The 5,872-nt window shown below is 36.0% G+C and overlaps 1 protein-coding gene across 1 annotated transcript in view; it reads right to left on the reverse strand.

Moving 5' to 3' along the window:
* The window catches only part of CDC73 (cell division cycle 73), a 125,964-nt gene that overhangs the window by 98,827 nt on the left and 21,265 nt on the right, over positions 1–5,872 (reverse strand). The window lies entirely within an intron of this gene.

Here is a 5,872-nt window from a genome sequence, read left to right on the forward strand (position 1 = left end):
AAAAAAAAAAAAAAAAAAAAAAATATAACACATTTGTCTAAAGATGCTTCTAGTTGAGAAAAAAAAAATCAACTACTACATCCTCCTCTCTGTTAAATAAACTTCAGTGCTAACTTCAGATTGTTATACATTACATAATTCTGAGATACTATTAGAAGTCAATGTATACTTTTCAAAGATTTATAAGTGGAGAGTACAAGTAAAAATGCTCTTCAGCTTACGATGCAATTACATGCTAATCAAAAGTCAACACAGCTAACTAATCTGACTACTCTTTCCTTCATGAAATATTCGTCCTTCATGCTATGGATTGAATATCTCCTCTAAAACTCGTGTTGAAATTTTATTCATTATAACACTATGAGGAGATGGAGCCTATAGGAGGTGACTAGGTAGGTCATAAGGGCTCCATCCTTACTAATGGATTAATGTTGTTATTGCAGAAGTGGGCTCGGGTTCCTGACACAGTAAGTTTGGCCCCATTTCTCTCTGTGGCTTGTTTGCTTGCTTGATTGCTTCTGCCTTCTGCCATGAAATGACCCTACCCAGAAGCCACTGCTATGTTCTTGGACTTCCCAAACTAGAGCAAGTGTGAGAAATAAATTTCTTGTCTTCATAAATTACCCAGTCTGTGATATCCACAGCAGCAGAACAGGCAAAGACACTTGGCCTCTGAGACGCCACTGTCTCTTCGTTTCATCCCTAATGTCTGACAGTTCCTTTGGTGCTCTTCTTATGCTACCTATCACTCACTTAACATTTGAAGGAATATGTAGTAAGAATCTACTCTAAATCAAACACCTTGCTTGACACTTGGGTGCAATGATAATGAAAAAAGACATGGTAGCTGCCCTCATGAACCTCAAATACAACATAATTTCTCTTCTTCAAACAAAGCATTCTGTTCGCTTGGATTGGGCCACTCTTCCCACCTTACCCATTTCACTTCCCTCACTGGTTTTTATTCTTTAGGTAACACTCCTCTTTACTCTCACCTAAGTTAACTGTCCTTGCTGGGTGTCTGCCCTATAAGGTTCATAATAATTACCACTTTTTAATTTTGACTTCTGCTGAAGAATATAACTTCTGTGACAGCTAGGACCAATGCACCTCCAGTCAGTGACTAGCACTTGTTTGGTTTGTAGATGTTAAATAAATACGATACGAATAAATATGTATATAAAATGAGAGGCAGCTTGAAAGATAACTATCACTATACTAGTTGCAGTGCTAACCAGTTCCTATAATCCTCTGGAGCAGCAAATGTAAGGACCCCTTTGCACTCTTACGAAGGACCCCAAAGAGCTTTAAATTTGTGTGAGTTAAAATATCTATTGAATTTAACATTAAAACTGAAAAAAAATTAAAGATCACTTTTCAAAATGCATAAAAGTAACGACAAGAAAGAGTGGCAGGTTTTAAATTTTTGCAAATTTCCTTAATCTCTGGCTTAATAGAAGAGAGCTATATTCTCAGATCGGCTTCTACATTCAACATTTATTGTGCTATCTTATCTGGTCAAAGAATACAGAGAAAAATCTATCCTCACACAAGCATTTGGAAAAGGGAAGACTATTCTAATAGTTTTTCAGATAACTACGGATAGTTTTCTTTGATAACATACCAAAAGGCAATAAACGGTTCTTTTTTTTTTTTAAATTGCATTTTAGGTTTTGGGGTACCTGTGAAGAATATGCAAGATTGTTGCATAGCTACACACATGGCAGTGTGATTTGCTGCCTTCCTCCCCATCACCTATATCTGGCATTTCTCCCCATACTAACTCTCCCCAACTCCCCACCCCCCACTGTCCCTCCCCTATTTCCCCCCAACAGACCCCAATGTGTAGTGTTCCCCTCCCTGAGTCCATGTGTTCTCACTGTTCAACACCTGCCTATGAGTGAGAACATGCCGTGTTTGAGTTTCTGTTCTTGTGTCAGTTTGCTGAGAATGATGGTTTCCAGGTTCATCCATGTTCCTACAAAGGACACAAACTCATCGTTTTTGATGACTGGATAATATTCCATGGTGTATATGTGCCACATTTTCCCTGTCCAGTCTATCATCGATGGGCATCTGGGTTGGTTCCAGGTCTTAAACATAAGACCTAACACCATAAAAACCCTAAAAGAAAATCTAGGCAAAACCATTCAGGACATAGGTGTAGGCAAGGACTTCATGACCAAAATACCAAAAGCATTGGCAACAAAAGCCAAACTAGACAAATGGGACCTAATCAAACTCCACAGCTTCTGCAGGGCAAAAGAAACAGTCATTAGAGTGAATCGGCAACCAACAGAATGGGAAAAAATTTTTGCAGTTTACCCATCTGACAAAGGGCTGATATCCAGAATTTACAAAGAACTAAAACAGATTTACAAGAAAAAAACAAGCCCATTCAAAAGTGGGTGAAGGATATGAACAGACACTTTACAAAAGAAGACATACATGAGGCCAACAAACATGAAAAAATGCTCATCATCTCTGGTCATCAGAGAAATGCAAATCAAAACTACAGTGAGATACCATCTCATGCCAGTTAGAATGGCGATCATTAAAAAATCTGGAGACAACAGATGCTGGAGAGGATGTGGAGAAATAGGAACACTTTTACAATAAATGGTTCTTGAAGGTTAATGAAATGTGGAAACCACATCCATAAACTTTTTGTACAGGTACTTTAAAATCCATCAGCCTCTCTTGTACTTTAAATGAACTTTTTACCCATGCATGATTTTCTGACAACATTCACTGGTTATCTGGAAAGTATCAATCACTGAATCATGCACATTTTCCAAATAGTAACATAATTAATTAAAGAAAATCAACAAATTACACTTGTTAAAAGACTCACTAGAAGACTTTAAGAATTAGAAAACTGCTTGTTTCTTTACTTATGGTGGGGGGGGAGAATTAGAAAACTGTTAAGGTGACAGCAGCATAAAGAAACTTCCCAAATTCTAATTTTCTCATGAACGTATTTTTTTTATCATTGGCAAAAAATACTATCAGTTGCTTTCTGTGAAGGAACAAATTTATTTCCTTCATTTAAAAAAAAAAAAAAAAGTCTACCAAATACCCAAGTCTGAATAACAGTTACTAAAATTAAAAATGTTGATTCAGCTCCTACCTCATACAACGGCACAAGTCTCTTGATGAGAGTAACCAACAAGTTTGCAGAAGTGCTTTCTACATTTCAATTTCATCACACAAAATATTAAAAAGACATACTTGAGGGTCAAGAGTTAACAAAATTCATAAATTTTAAAAACATCATCAAGGACATTATTAGTGAATAAAGAACATAATGGTTACTAGCAAAATGCCACTGCCTTGATTCACACCATGGCCAGCAGTTTTACCAACCGTTGATTTTGCACCATCACTACAAAGGTCAATACAGTCAAAAATGCACATAACATCTTTGTCTTATTATAAAAATAGTTGAAAATATATGAAAAGCAAATCTTACATTAAAAATAATTAGCATTATCATAAATCTATTATCATCTTCCTTCTAGTGATCACCTTTTTTTTAATCAATTTTTCAACATTGAACATATACTAATTCATACAAGTTTATACACATTTGTCTTCAGATCGTATAGATCTTTCACCTTTTACTAACTGATGTAAGTTTAAAAGTATGTTTTCTAAATGGCATTATAAAACCAAGTCACTTTATTTGGGGTCCTTGCAAAAATAATAACATGGTTTATACTTCTCACGAAATCATTTTCTTTTGTGGAACAAAGTCTCACTCTGTCATCCAGGCTGAAGTACAATGGCATGATCTCAGCTCATTGCAACCTCCACCTCCAAGATTCAAGCAACTCTCCTGCCTTAGCCTCCCAGGTAGCTGGGATTACAACAAGCATGTGCCACCATGCCCAGCTAATTTTTTTACTTTTAGTAAGAGGTGGGGTTTCAACATGTTGGCCAGGTTGGACTCGAACTCCCGACCTCAGTTGATCCACCCGCCTTGGTCTCCCAGTGTTGGGATTACAGGCGTGAGCCCCTGCAACCGGCCTCTCATGAAATCTTGAACCTGACTTTTGTTTCTGAAACTCAAAAAATAAGAAAGCTCTGATAACTGGTAATAATGAAGGTCTATCTAAAATCCACAGGCCTTTAACTACCTAAGGGTATTTTGCTATTCTCACCTGTCTAAGAGTATTTCTAGAGTTTATCAGATAGAAAGACTATCAGTCAAAATATTTTTTATCTTTTTTAATGCTAATAATACTCATTTAGGCAAGCCTAGCAACAAAACAATTCTTTATTAACTTATTTTTTAAAAGACATAGTTGTGTCAACAATATTAAATCAGTAAGTTTAGAAATGATGGTACAATCCTGCCACCTAGAGCTCAAAGAAAATTGTTCACCTCAGTTACTTGAAAATGCAGTGTTTGGTCTAAAAGTTAGGTAGGGTATATCACCTATTTTTATTCTTCTACTATGAGTTTCAGATTTTTTGATAATTTTAATGAAAACTGGTAGATCAACATAAGTCACAATATTACTCAAGTATTAGCCATGTTAGACAGTGAAAATCAGTATCGACAAATCATTTTATTATAACTAGCGAAAATGGAAGTTTACTCAGATCCTCAGATTTCTCTATAAGGCTAAGCTCTGGAGAATGATTCTTAATCTCAACCTTAGGTACTTTGTAAAACAGGTCAAAGTACAAAAGAAAAAGAAATAATTCTTTTCTTCATATGCTCTTTTCATAGCTTTATTTCTATTAAAATGGCAATATAAATTTAAGGCTAAAATCCCAAAATTCTACAACCAAAACCAGTTTGCCTAAAACAAGGTTAAACTTCGTTTCACTAGTAACCTTGTACACTTAAACACTGTTACTAGATCATCATTATTAACTGTGCATCAGTGGAGAAAACAGTTAAGAGAAAATTGAGGCATAGAAGAGGAAAAGAAAAATGTACATAAATCAGGATAAATGCATCCTCTTTTTGGGGACCCATGAAATACTAGACATACAGTATTTCAGATTTTTATCTTTTAAAATTTAAAGTGCACGTCTCCTTTGACCAACAATTTGTTTCTAAGAATTAATCCTTTGGCTATATCCACATAAATACACAAAGGTCTGTGTATGAGAATGTTTTCTAATACATTATTCGTAATAGAGAAAAGGAAGTGAGGGGAAGAGGAAGGGAGGGAAACAGGAGGAGAAAGAGAGGAAGGTGGAGGGAGGCAGAGAGAGAAAAGGAAGGACAGAGAAAAATGGAAAATAATCCCACAATCTTTGAAGCAAAAACAAAAGAAAACAATTTCCACTAATAGGGAGCTAGTGAAAAAACTGCAATACTCACACAACAAAATAAAAAGTGTAAAATGTACTCAATAAATGTTTGCTACAGATTTCCATAAGTTCTTTACCACATGGGGAAAAATATAATAATGGCATTAATAAACTTGCCATCAATATTCCCTGTGTATCAGGTTTAAGCAAAAATGACTCAACAGGAAAACTAGGCCATTCTCTGATTTACAAATGATGTATGAAGGAGCTTGCATTTTGATTCCTACTTTTTCATCAGCATCTCTGATGAATAACCACCATATTCAAGAATGAAATGGTAAAAATAGCCATCTGGAAATCTACATTATTACTGAACTCTCAGAGAGACAACACCTGAAACTTCACCTAAAAGCAAATTTTAACCAATTCTGTAACCAATCACAAATTACACACACACACACACACACACTCTCTCTCTCTCCCCCCTCTCTCACACACACTCTCTCTCTCTACACCCCCCCTCTCACACACACACTCTCTCTCTCTCTACACTCCCCTCTCTCTCACACACACACTCTCTCTCTCTCTACACTCCCCTCTC

The sequence above is a fragment of the Cebus imitator genome, unplaced genomic scaffold, assembly GCF_001604975.1.
Source record: "Cebus imitator isolate Cc_AM_T3 unplaced genomic scaffold, Cebus_imitator-1.0 Scaffold247, whole genome shotgun sequence".
NCBI lineage: Eukaryota > Metazoa > Chordata > Mammalia > Primates > Cebidae > Cebus > Cebus imitator.